The 13040-nt window shown below is 46.4% G+C and overlaps 6 non-coding genes across 6 annotated transcripts; all 6 read right to left on the bottom strand.

Annotated features, from left to right (window-relative positions):
* Nucleotides 1-758: 758 nt before the first annotated feature.
* On the bottom strand, nucleotides 759-949 carry LOC130315494 (U2 spliceosomal RNA). The gene has a single exon (XR_008862976.1). It is a non-coding gene; the product is annotated as a U2 spliceosomal RNA (small nuclear RNA).
* Nucleotides 950-3039: 2090 nt separating this feature from the next.
* LOC130315493 (U2 spliceosomal RNA) lies at nucleotides 3040-3230 on the bottom strand. Its single transcript, XR_008862975.1, has one exon. It is a non-coding gene; the product is annotated as a U2 spliceosomal RNA (small nuclear RNA).
* Nucleotides 3231-5321: 2091 nt separating this feature from the next.
* LOC130315492 (U2 spliceosomal RNA) lies at nucleotides 5322-5512 on the bottom strand. The gene has a single exon (XR_008862974.1). It is a non-coding gene; the product is annotated as a U2 spliceosomal RNA (small nuclear RNA).
* A 2090-nt stretch (nucleotides 5513-7602) lies between these two features.
* LOC130315491 (U2 spliceosomal RNA) lies at nucleotides 7603-7793 on the bottom strand. Its single transcript, XR_008862973.1, has one exon. It is a non-coding gene; the product is annotated as a U2 spliceosomal RNA (small nuclear RNA).
* A 2083-nt stretch (nucleotides 7794-9876) lies between these two features.
* Nucleotides 9877-10067, bottom strand: LOC130315490 (U2 spliceosomal RNA). The gene has a single exon (XR_008862972.1). It is a non-coding gene; the product is annotated as a U2 spliceosomal RNA (small nuclear RNA).
* A 2074-nt stretch (nucleotides 10068-12141) lies between these two features.
* LOC130315488 (U2 spliceosomal RNA) lies at nucleotides 12142-12332 on the bottom strand. Its single transcript, XR_008862970.1, has one exon. It is a non-coding gene; the product is annotated as a U2 spliceosomal RNA (small nuclear RNA).
* Nucleotides 12333-13040: the final 708 nt, after the last annotated feature.

Here is a 13040-nt window from a genome sequence, read left to right as displayed (position 1 = left end):
CATGTTGGAGCAGGTTTAGATACAGTCTAAAGCATAGATCTCAAAGTCTGTGCACAGAATTTAGCAAGGGCCTCGCACCTTCTGATGCATCAGGTAGGTGCACAATAGCATAGCCTAACCCTCTGTACTTTGGTCTATATTGATGCGGGACATAGACAGCCAGCTGATGACCAATCCATTAGTGCAATGGATGGCTGGAAGCATTTGTCTTTGCCTTTGCAATACCACAGAAGCAATGCATGGTCAATGTACAGCAATGACACACCTGTGTGAACAGCCAGGAGACCCCCCCCCCCCCATGTTATGTTACATAGTTACATAGTTAGTACGGTCGAAAAAAGACATATGTCCATCAAGTTCAACCAGGGAATTAAGGGGTAGGGGTGTGGCGCGATATTGGGGAAGGGATGAGATTTTATATTTCTTCATAAGCATTAATCTTATTTTGTCAATTAGGAACATTCAGCACCCACCCGCTATCAAGGCAGCTGCCTATCATGTCATGCCCTACCTGCACAGGTGTGCTGGCTACTCAAATGATCCAATTAAGGAGGCCATTTAGTCAGCAGCAGCAGAAGTCCTGTGCCTGGACGCTCCAACAGCGGCCAGACACAAGCAGAAGCAGAAGCAGCAGCAGCAGCACCTTTTGTTTTTTGGCTGCAGCAGCAGCAGCAGCAAGGCCCACAGGGCTGGCTAGCTGGCTAGCCAGCAAGCAGGTAGCAATGAAAGTAGGAATCTTTCTTTTTAACCCTGTAAGGGGGTGGTGCACTGTACCCGAAGATACTGCCATATCGGGTCAATGCATAGGGCGACGGAAGCAAGCTTCGAAATCGGCCCCCGTTCTCAAAAATCCATTTAATATATGGTCCCCAGATAGGGGACGTATCAGATATTAAACTGATAAGAACAGATACTACACTTGATCTTAGCCAAAAGGCCGAGAAGCGATAACCGTGAAAGGGGCGGGCCCAACAAGGTCCCCTTCATGGGCACTATCACTGCTTGCTGTCAGGGAGGCTGCCAGACAATTTTCCATGCACACTCTGGGCTGGGGGGCAGTCAACCACCAGTACACACAGCAGAACCTAAACCCATACCATTATTGCTAAGCAGCAAGACAGGGGCCCATTGCACTCCCACGGGGCCTTTTTAAATGCAATCCATAACCCGGATTTGCCAGGAACCCTTCTTACTCCTCCTACTTGCATGTGACACTGGGCTTAGGATCTGCATAGGAAACACACACACAAGCACACACCTACCTTTGTTGCCTGCAGATGCCTCCTTGGCTGTCCCCAAACGGTATCAAACCAACACCCACGGGAAGCTGTAAGCATAGAGGACATGCCTGCACCCCATTGGACTTACCTGTGTGGGTTAAACCCGGGTTATTTGACAACCTATGGCGGTGATGGTTCTGCTCAGGCAGAGCAGTGCTGATGCTCCTCATAAAGCTGTCGCTGCTGTGAAGGTTCTAGGTGACATCACAAATCCCTATGGTTACATACACAACAAAGCTGGGTTGTTGTTGTTTACACTCTGCAAGGCCTGTGGAAGTGAGTGACATCATAGCACTGTAGTTCTGAGGGTTCTAGATGGATGCAACAATCTCCTGTTGCTTCTATGAAGGCCATAATAGACGACATCACCAAACAGCTCCATAGTCACATACACAGCAAAGGAGAGATGTTGTTTACACCTAGTGATGTCAGTGGTATTGAGTGACATCACAGCACAGTGCTAAGGCTCCTGGGCCTGGACACAGCAGCGGCTGCAATATCTCAACGGAGAATACGTTTATATCTATGTGTGTGTGTGCGCATATATATATATATATATATATATATATATATATATATATATATATATTTCTCCGCCGAAATCACTTTTAAACCCATTTCCACCTTTTTTTCCCTTCTCTTCCTCTTACTTTTTTTTCACGTTTTTTTACGTTTTTCTCCTTTTCGCCTCTTTTCTGGGCGTATTATTCTTCTTTTTCTTCTTTTTTTTCGTCTAATGCATACCCCATCAGTGCAGCAATGCTTATTCAATACCGCCAGCAGATGGAGACACTGGGGGATAATTTTCTAAGGATTTATACTGATTTTTCCTGTCTGAATTTGTCGCACAGAAAGTTGCAGGCCAAATATGTGTGACATTTCTGCGACTTTAGCTTCTAGAGCATTTTTACAACATTATACATAGGTGCTGAATACATAAAAAGCGACTGTTCAGCGACAGACAAGTCGCATCGGCTGAAAGTAGGCCAGAATGTCAGTCCATGTTGGAGCAGGTTTAGATACAGTCTAAAGCATAGATCTCAAAGTCTGTGCACAGAATTTAGCAAGGGCCTCGCACCTTCTGATGCATCAGGTAGGTGCACAATAGCATAGCCTAACCCTCTGTACTTTGGTCTATATTGATGCGGGACATAGACAGCCAGCTGATGACCAATCCATTAGTGCAATGGATGGCTGGAAGCATTTGTCTTTGCCTTTGCACAATACCACAGAAGCAATGCATGGTCAATGTACAGCAATGACACACCTGTGTGAACAGCCAGGAGACCCCCCCCCCCCATGTTATGTTACATAGTTACATAGTTAGTACGGTCGAAAAAAGACATATGTCCATCAAGTTCAACCAGGGAATTAAGGGGTAGGGGTGTGGCGCGATATTGGGGAAGGGATGAGATTTTATATTTCTTCATAAGCATTAATCTTATTTTGTCAATTAGGAACATTCAGCACCCACCCGCTATCAAGGCAGCTGCCTATCATGTCATGCCCTACCTGCACAGGTGTGCTGGCTACTCAAATGATCCAATTAAGGAGGCCATTTAGTCAGCAGCAGCAGAAGTCCTGTGCCTGGACGCTCCAACAGCGGCCAGACACAAGCAGAAGCAGAAGCAGCAGCAGCACCACCTTTTGTTTTTTGGCTGCAGCAGCAGCAGCAGCAAGGCCCACAGGGCTGGCTAGCTGGCTAGCCAGCAAGCAGGTAGCAATGAAAGTAGGAATCTTTCTTTTTAACCCTGTAAGGGGGTGGTGCACTGTACCCGAAGATACTGCCATATCGGGTCAATGCATAGGGCGACGGAAGCAAGCTTCGAAATCGGCCCCCGTTCTCAAAAATCCATTTAATATATGGTCCCCAGATAGGGGACGTATCAGATATTAAACTGATAAGAACAGATACTACACTTGATCTTAGCCAAAAGGCCGAGAAGCGATAACCGTGAAAGGGGCGGGCCCAACAAGGTCCCCTTCATGGGCACTATCACTGCTTGCTGTCAGGGAGGCTGCCAGACAATTTTCCATGCACACTCTGGGCTGGGGGGCAGTCAACCACCAGTACACACAGCAGAACCTAAACCCATACCATTATTGCTAAGCAGCAAGACAGGGGCCCATTGCACTCCCACGGGGCCTTTTTAAATGCAATCCATAACCCGGATTTGCCAGGAACCCTTCTTACTCCTCCTACTTGCATGTGACACTGGGCTTAGGATCTGCATAGGAAACACACACACAAGCACACACCTACCTTTGTTGCCTGCAGATGCCTCCTTGGCTGTCCCCAAACGGTATCAAACCAACACCCACGGGAAGCTGTAAGCATAGAGGACATGCCTGCACCCCATTGGACTTACCTGTGTGGGTTAAACCCGGGTTATTTGACAACCTATGGCGGTGATGGTTCTGCTCAGGCAGAGCAGTGCTGATGCTCCTCATAAAGCTGTCGCTGCTGTGAAGGTTCTAGGTGACATCACAAATCCCTATGGTTACATACACAACAAAGCTGGGTTGTTGTTGTTTACACTCTGCAAGGCCTGTGGAAGTGAGTGACATCATAGCACTGTAGTTCTGAGGGTTCTAGATGGATGCAACAATCTCCTGTTGCTTCTATGAAGGCCATAATAGACGACATCACCAAACAGCTCCATAGTCACATACACAGCAAAGGAGAGATGTTGTTTACACCTAGTGATGTCAGTGGTATTGAGTGACATCACAGCACAGTGCTAAGGCTCCTGGGCCTGGACACAGCAGCGGCTGCAATATCTCAACGGAGAATACGTTTATATATATGTGTGTGTGTGCGCGTATATATATATATATATATATATATATATATATATATATATATATATATTCTCCGCCGAAATCACTTTTAAACCCATTTCCACCTTTTTTTCCCTTCTCTTCCTCTTACTTTTTTTTCACGTTTTTTTACGTTTTTCTCCTTTTCGCCTCTTTTCTGGGCGTATTATTCTTCTTTTTCTTCTTTTTTTTCGTCTAATGCATACCCCATCAGTGCAGCAATGCTTATTCAATACCACCAGCAGATGGAGACACTGGGGGATAATTTTCTAAGGATTTATACTGATTTTTCCTGTCTGAATTTGTCGCACAGAAAGTTGCAGGCCAAATATGTGTGACATTTCTGCGACTTTAGCTTCTAGAGCATTTTTACAACATTATACATAGGTGCTGAATACATAAAAAGCGACTGTTCAGCGACAGACAAGTCGCATCGGCTGAAAGTAGGCCAGAATGTCAGTCCATGTTGGAGCAGGTTTAGATACAGTCTAAAGCATAGATCTCAAAGTCTGTGCACAGAATTTAGCAAAGGCCTCGCACCTTCTGATGCATCAGGTAGGTGCACAATAGCATAGCCTAACCCTCTGTACTTTGGTCTATATTGATGCGGGACATAGACAGCCAGCTGATGACCAATCCATTAGTGCAATGGATGGCTGGAAGCATTTGTCTTTGCCTTTGCAATACCACAGAAGCAATGCATGGTCAATGTACAGCAATGACACACCTGTGTGAACAGCCAGGAGACCCCCCCCCCCCCCATGTTATGTTACATAGTTACATAGTTAGTACGGTCGAAAAAAGACATATGTCCATCAAGTTCAACCAGGGAATTAAGGGGTAGGGGTGTGGCGCGATATTGGGGAAGGGATGAGATTTTATATTTCTTCATAAGCATTAATCTTATTTTGTCAATTAGGAACATTCAGCACCCACCCGCTATCAAGGCAGCTGCCTATCATGTCATGCCCTACCTGCACAGGTGTGCTGGCTACTCAAATGATCCAATTAAGGAGGCCATTTAGTCAGCAGCAGCAGAAGTCCTGTGCCTGGACGCTCCAACAGCGGCCAGACACAAGCAGAAGCAGAAGCAGCAGCAGCACCACCTTTTGTTTTTTGGCTGCAGCAGCAGCAGCAGCAAGGCCCACAGGGCTGGCTAGCTGGCTAGCCAGCAAGCAGGTAGCAATGAAAGTAGGAATCTTTCTTTTTAACCCTGTAAGGGGGTGGTGCACTGTACCCGAAGATACTGCCATATCGGGTCAATGCATAGGGCGACGGAAGCAAGCTTCGAAATCGGCCCCCGTTCTCAAAAATCCATTTAATATATGGTCCCCAGATAGGGGACGTATCAGATATTAAACTGATAAGAACAGATACTACACTTGATCTTAGCCAAAAGGCCGAGAAGCGATAACCGTGAAAGGGGCGGGCCCAACAAGGTCCCCTTCATGGGCACTATCACTGCTTGCTGTCAGGGAGGCTGCCAGACAATTTTCCATGCACACTCTGGGCTGGGGGGCAGTCAACCACCAGTACACACAGCAGAACCTAAACCCATACCATTATTGCTAAGCAGCAAGACAGGGGCCCATTGCACTCCCACGGGGCCTTTTTAAATGCAATCCATAACCCGGATTTGCCAGGAACCCTTCTTACTCCTCCTACTTGCATGTGACACTGGGCTTAGGATCTGCATAGGAAACACACACACAAGCACACACCTACCTTTGTTGCCTGCAGATGCCTCCTTGGCTGTCCCCAAACGGTATCAAACCAACACCCACGGGAAGCTGTAAGCATAGAGGACATGCCTGCACCCCATTGGACTTACCTGTGTGGGTTAAACCCGGGTTATTTGACAACCTATGGCGGTGATGGTTCTGCTCAGGCAGAGCAGTGCTGATGCTCCTCATAAAGCTGTCGCTGCTGTGAAGGTTCTAGGTGACATCACAAATCCCTATGGTTACATACACAACAAAGCTGGGTTGTTGTTGTTTACACTCTGCAAGGCCTGTGGAAGTGAGTGACATGATAGCACTGTAGTTCTGAGGGTTCTAGATGGATGCAACAATCTCCTGTTGCTTCTATGAAGGCCATAATAGACGACATCACCAAACAGCTCCATAGTCACATACACAGCAAAGGAGAGATGTTGTTTACACCTAGTGATGTCAGTGGTATTGAGTGACATCACAGCACAGTGCTAAGGCTCCTGGGCCTGGACACAGCAGCGGCTGCAATATCTCAACGGAGAATACGTTTATATATATGTGTGTGTGTGCGCGTATATATATATATATATATATATATATATATATATATATATATATTTCTCCGCCGAAATCACTTTTAAACCCATTTCCACCTTTTTTTCCCTTCTCTTCCTCTTACTTTTTTTTCACGTTTTTTTACGTTTTTCTCCTTTTCGCCTCTTTTCTGGGCGTATTATTCTTCTTTTTCTTCTTTTTTTTCGTCTAATGCATACCCCATCAGTGCAGCAATGCTTATTCAATACCGCCAGCAGATGGAGACACTGGGGGATAATTTTCTAAGGATTTATACTGATTTTTCCTGTCTGAATTTGTCGCACAGAAAGTTGCAGGCCAAATATGTGTGACATTTCTGCGACTTTAGCTTCTAGAGCATTTTTACAACATTATACATAGGTGCTGAATACATAAAAAGCGACTGTTCAGCGACAGACAAGTCGCATCGGCTGAAAGTAGGCCAGAATGTCAGTCCATGTTGGAGCAGGTTTAGATACAGTCTAAAGCATAGATCTCAAAGTCTGTGCACAGAATTTAGCAAAGGCCTCGCACCTTCTGATGCATCAGGTAGGTGCACAATAGCATAGCCTAACCCTCTGTACTTTGGTCTATATTGATGCGGGACATAGACAGCCAGCTGATGACCAATCCATTAGTGCAATGGATGGCTGGAAGCATTTGTCTTTGCCTTTGCAATACCACAGAAGCAATGCATGGTCAATGTACAGCAATGACACACCTGTGTGAACAGCCAGGAGACCCCCCCCCCCCCATGTTATGTTACATAGTTACATAGTTAGTACGGTCGAAAAAAGACATATGTCCATCAAGTTCAACCAGGGAATTAAGGGGTAGGGGTGTGGCGCGATATTGGGGAAGGGATGAGATTTTATATTTCTTCATAAGCATTAATCTTATTTTGTCAATTAGGAACATTCAGCACCCACCCGCTATCAAGGCAGCTGCCTATCATGTCATGCCCTACCTGCACAGGTGTGCTGGCTACTCAAATGATCCAATTAAGGAGGCCATTTAGTCAGCAGCAGCAGAAGTCCTGTGCCTGGACGCTCCAACAGCGGCCAGACACAAGCAGAAGCAGAAGCAGCAGCAGCACCACCTTTTGTTTTTTGGCTGCAGCAGCAGCAGCAGCAGCAAGGCCCACAGGGCTGGCTAGCTGGCTAGCCAGCAAGCAGGTAGCAATGAAAGTAGGAATCTTTCTTTTTAACCCTGTAAGGGGGTGGTGCACTGTACCCGAAGATACTGCCATATCGGGTCAATGCATAGGGCGACGGAAGCAAGCTTCGAAATCGGCCCCCGTTCTCAAAAATCCATTTAATATATGGTCCCCAGATAGGGGACGTATCAGATATTAAACTGATAAGAACAGATACTACACTTGATCTTAGCCAAAAGGCCGAGAAGCGATAACCGTGAAAGGGGCGGGCCCAACAAGGTCCCCTTCATGGGCACTATCACTGCTTGCTGTCAGGGAGGCTGCCAGACAATTTTCCATGCACACTCTGGGCTGGGGGGCAGTCAACCACCAGTACACACAGCAGAACCTAAACCCATACCATTATTGCTAAGCAGCAAGACAGGGGCCCATTGCACTCCCACGGGGCCTTTTTAAATGCAATCCATAACCCGGATTTGCCAGGAACCCTTCTTACTCCTCCTACTTGCATGTGACACTGGGCTTAGGATCTGCATAGGAAACACACACACAAGCACACACCTACCTTTGTTGCCTGCAGATGCCTCCTTGGCTGTCCCCAAACGGTATCAAACCAACACCCACGGGAAGCTGTAAGCATAGAGGACATGCCTGCACCCCATTGGACTTACCTGTGTGGGTTAAACCCGGGTTATTTGACAACCTATGGCGGTGATGGTTCTGCTCAGGCAGAGCAGTGCTGATGCTCCTCATAAAGCTGTCGCTGCTGTGAAGGTTCTAGGTGACATCACAAATCCCTATGGTTACATACACAACAAAGCTGGGTTGTTGTTGTTTACACTCTGCAAGGCCTGTGGAAGTGAGTGACATCATAGCACTGTAGTTCTGAGGGTTCTAGATGGATGCAACAATCTCCTGTTGCTTCTATGAAGGCCATAATAGACGACATCACCAAACAGCTCCATAGTCACATACACAGCAAAGGAGAGATGTTGTTTACACCTAGTGATGTCAGTGGTATTGAGTGACATCACAGCACAGTGCTAAGGCTCCTGGGCCTGGACACAGCAGCGGCTGCAATATCTCAACGGAGAATACGTTTATATATATGTGTGTGTGTGCGCGTATATATATATATATATATATATATATATATATATATATATATTCTCCGCCGAAATCACTTTTAAACCCATTTCCACCTTTTTTTCCCTTCTCTTCCTCTTACTTTTTTTTCACGTTTTTTTACGTTTTTCTCCTTTTCGCCTCTTTTCTGGGCGTATTATTCTTCTTTTTCTTCTTTTTTTTCGTCTAATGCATACCCCATCAGTGCAGCAATGCTTATTCAATACCGCCAGCAGATGGAGACACTGGGGGATAATTTTCTAAGGATTTATACTGATTTTTCCTGTCTGAATTTGTCGCACAGAAAGTTGCAGGCCAAATATGTGTGACATTTCTGCGACTTTAGCTTCTAGAGCATTTTTACAACATTATACATAGGTGCTGAATACATAAAAAGCGACTGTTCAGCGACAGACAAGTCGCATCGGCTGAAAGTAGGCCAGAATGTCAGTCCATGTTGGAGCAGGTTTAGATACAGTCTAAAGCATAGATCTCAAAGTCTGTGCACAGAATTTAGCAAGGGCCTCGCACCTTCTGATGCATCAGGTAGGTGCACAATAGCATAGCCTAACCCTCTGTACTTTGGTCTATATTGATGCGGGACATAGACAGCCAGCTGATGACCAATCCATTAGTGCAATGGATGGCTGGAAGCATTTGTCTTTGCCTTTGCAATACCACAGAAGCAATGCATGGTCAATGTACAGCAATGACACACCTGTGTGAACAGCCAGGAGACCCCCCCCCCCCATGTTATGTTACATAGTTACATAGTTAGTACGGTCGAAAAAAGACATATGTCCATCAAGTTCAACCAGGGAATTAAGGGGTAGGGGTGTGGCGCGATATTGGGGAAGGGATGAGATTTTATATTTCTTCATAAGCATTAATCTTATTTTGTCAATTAGGAACATTCAGCACCCACCCGCTATCAAGGCAGCTGCCTATCATGTCATGCCCTACCTGCACAGGTGTGCTGGCTACTCAAATGATCCAATTAAGGAGGCCATTTAGTCAGCAGCAGCAGAAGTCCTGTGCCTGGACGCTCCAACAGCGGCCAGACACAAGCAGAAGCAGAAGCAGCAGCAGCACCACCTTTTGTTTTTTGGCTGCAGCAGCAGCAGCAGCAAGGCCCACAGGGCTGGCTAGCTGGCTAGCCAGCAAGCAGGTAGCAATGAAAGTAGGAATCTTTCTTTTTAACCCTGTAAGGGGGTGGTGCACTGTACCCGAAGATACTGCCATATCGGGTCAATGCATAGGGCGACGGAAGCAAGCTTCGAAATCGGCCCCCGTTCTCAAAAATCCATTTAATATATGGTCCCCAGATAGGGGACGTATCAGATATTAAACTGATAAGAACAGATACTACACTTGATCTTAGCCAAAAGGCCGAGAAGCGATAACCGTGAAAGGGGCGGGCCCAACAAGGTCCCCTTCATGGGCACTATCACTGCTTGCTGTCAGGGAGGCTGCCAGACAATTTTCCATGCACACTCTGGGCTGGGGGGCAGTCAACCACCAGTACACACAGCAGAACCTAAACCCATACCATTATTGCTAAGCAGCAAGACAGGGGCCCATTGCACTCCCACGGGGCCTTTTTAAATGCAATCCATAACCCGGATTTGCCAGGAACCCTTCTTACTCCTCCTACTTGCATGTGACACTGGGCTTAGGATCTGCATAGGAAACACACACACAAGCACACACCTACCTTTGTTGCCTGCAGATGCCTCCTTGGCTGTCCCCAAACGGTATCAAACCAACACCCACGGGAAGCTGTAAGCATAGAGGACATGCCTGCACCCCATTGGACTTACCTGTGTGGGTTAAACCCGGGTTATTTGACAACCTATGGCGGTGATGGTTCTGCTCAGGCAGAGCAGTGCTGATGCTCCTCATAAAGCTGTCGCTGCTGTGAAGGTTCTAGGTGACATCACAAATCCCTATGGTTACATACACAACAAAGCTGGGTTGTTGTTGTTTACACTCTGCAAGGCCTGTGGAAGTGAGTGACATCATAGCACTGTAGTTCTGAGGGTTCTAGATGGATGCAACAATCTCCTGTTGCTTCTATGAAGGCCATAATAGACGACATCACCAAACAGCTCCATAGTCACATACACAGCAAAGGAGAGATGTTGTTTACACCTAGTGATGTCAGTGGTATTGAGTGACATCACAGCACAGTGCTAAGGCTCCTGGGCCTGGACACAGCAGCGGCTGCAATATCTCAACGGAGAATACGTTTATATATATGTGTGTGTGTGCGCGTATATATATATACATATATATATATATATATATATTTCTCCGCCGAAATCACTTTTAAACCCATTTCCACCTTTTTTTCCCTTCTCTTCCTCTTACTTTTTTTTCACGTTTTTTTACGTTTTTCTCCTTTTCGCCTCTTTTCTGGGCGTATTATTCTTCTTTTTCTTCTTTTTTTCGTCTAATGCATACCCCATCAGTGCAGCAATGCTTATTCAATACCGCCAGCAGATGGAGACACTGGGGGATAATTTTCTAAGGATTTATACTGATTTTTCCTGTCTGAATTTGTCGCACAGAAAGTTGCAGGCCAAATATGTGTGACATTTCTGCGACTTTAGCTTCTAGAGCATTTTTACAACATTATACATAGGTGCTGAATACATAAAAAGCGACTGTTCAGCGACAGACAAGTCGCATCGGCTGAAAGTAGGCCAGAATGTCAGTCCATGTTGGAGCAGGTTTAGATACAGTCTAAAGCATAGATCTCAAAGTCTGTGCACAGAATTTAGCAAGGGCCTCGCACCTTCTGATGCATCAGGTAGGTGCACAATAGCATAGCCTAACCCTCTGTACTTTGGTCTATATTGATGCGGGACATAGACAGCCAGCTGATGACCAATCCATTAGTGCAATGGATGGCTGGAAGCATTTGTCTTTGCCTTTGCAATACCACAGAAGCAATGCATGGTCAATGTACAGCAATGACACACCTGTGTGAACAGCCAGGAGACCCCCCCCCCCATGTTATGTTACATAGTTACATAGTTAGTACGGTCGAAAAAAGACATATGTCCATCAAGTTCAACCAGGGAATTAAGGGGTAGGGGTGTGGCGCGATATTGGGGAAGGGATGAGATTTTATATTTCTTCATAAGCATTAATCTTATTTTGTCAATTAGGAACATTCAGCACCCACCCGCTATCAAGGCAGCTGCCTATCATGTCATGCCCTACCTGCACAGGTGTGCTGGCTACTCAAATGATCCAATTAAGGAGGCCATTTAGTCAGCAGCAGCAGAAGTCCTGTGCCTGGACGCTCCAACAGCGGCCAGACACAAGCAGAAGCAGAAGCAGAAGCAGCACCACCTTTTGTTTTTTGGCTGCAGCAGCAGCAGCAGCAAGGCCCACAGGGCTGGCTAGCTGGCTAGCCAGCAAGCAGGTAGCAATGAAAGTAGGAATCTTTCTTTTTAACCCTGTAAGGGGGTGGTGCACTGTACCCGAAGATACTGCCATATCGGGTCAATGCATAGGGCGACGGAAGCAAGCTTCGAAATCGGCCCCCGTTCTCAAAAATCCATTTAATATATGGTCCCCAGATAGGGGACGTATCAGATATTAAACTGATAAGAACAGATACTACACTTGATCTTAGCCAAAAGGCCGAGAAGCGATAACCGTGAAAGGGGCGGGCCCAACAAGGTCCCCTTCATGGGCACTATCACTGCTTGCTGTCAGGGAGGCTGCCAGACAATTTTCCATGCACACTCTGGGCTGGGGGGCAGTCAACCACCAGTACACACAGCAGAACCTAAACCCATACCATTATTGCTAAGCAGCAAGACAGGGGCCCATTGCACTCCCACGGGGCCTTTTTAAATGCAATCCATAACCCGGATTTGCCAGGAACCCTTCTTACTCCTCCTACTTGCATGTGACACTGGGCTTAGGATCTGCATAGGAAACACACACACAAGCACACACCTACCTTTGTTGCCTGCAGATGCCTCCTTGGCTGTCCCCAAACGGTATCAAACCAACACCCACGGGAAGCTGTAAGCATAGAGGACATGCCTGCACCCCATTGGACTTACCTGTGTGGGTTAAACCCGGGTTATTTGACAACCTATGGCGGTGATGGTTCTGCTCAGGCAGAGCAGTGCTGATGCTCCTCATAAAGCTGTCGCTGCTGTGAAGGTTCTAGGTGACATCACAAATCCCTATGGTTACATACACAACAAAGCTGGGTTGTTGTTGTTTACACTCTGCAAGGCCTGTGGAAGTGAGTGACATCATAGCACTGTAGTTCTGAGGGTTCTAGATGGATGCAACAATCTCCTGTTGCTTCTATGAAGGCCATAATAGACGACATCACCAAACAGC

The sequence above is a fragment of the Hyla sarda genome, unplaced genomic scaffold, assembly GCF_029499605.1.
Source record: "Hyla sarda isolate aHylSar1 unplaced genomic scaffold, aHylSar1.hap1 scaffold_188, whole genome shotgun sequence".
In the NCBI taxonomy this organism is placed as follows: domain Eukaryota; kingdom Metazoa; phylum Chordata; class Amphibia; order Anura; family Hylidae; genus Hyla; species Hyla sarda.
Note: the sequence above shows the minus strand (reverse complement) of the source record. Positions and strands in the feature narration are given on the sequence as shown.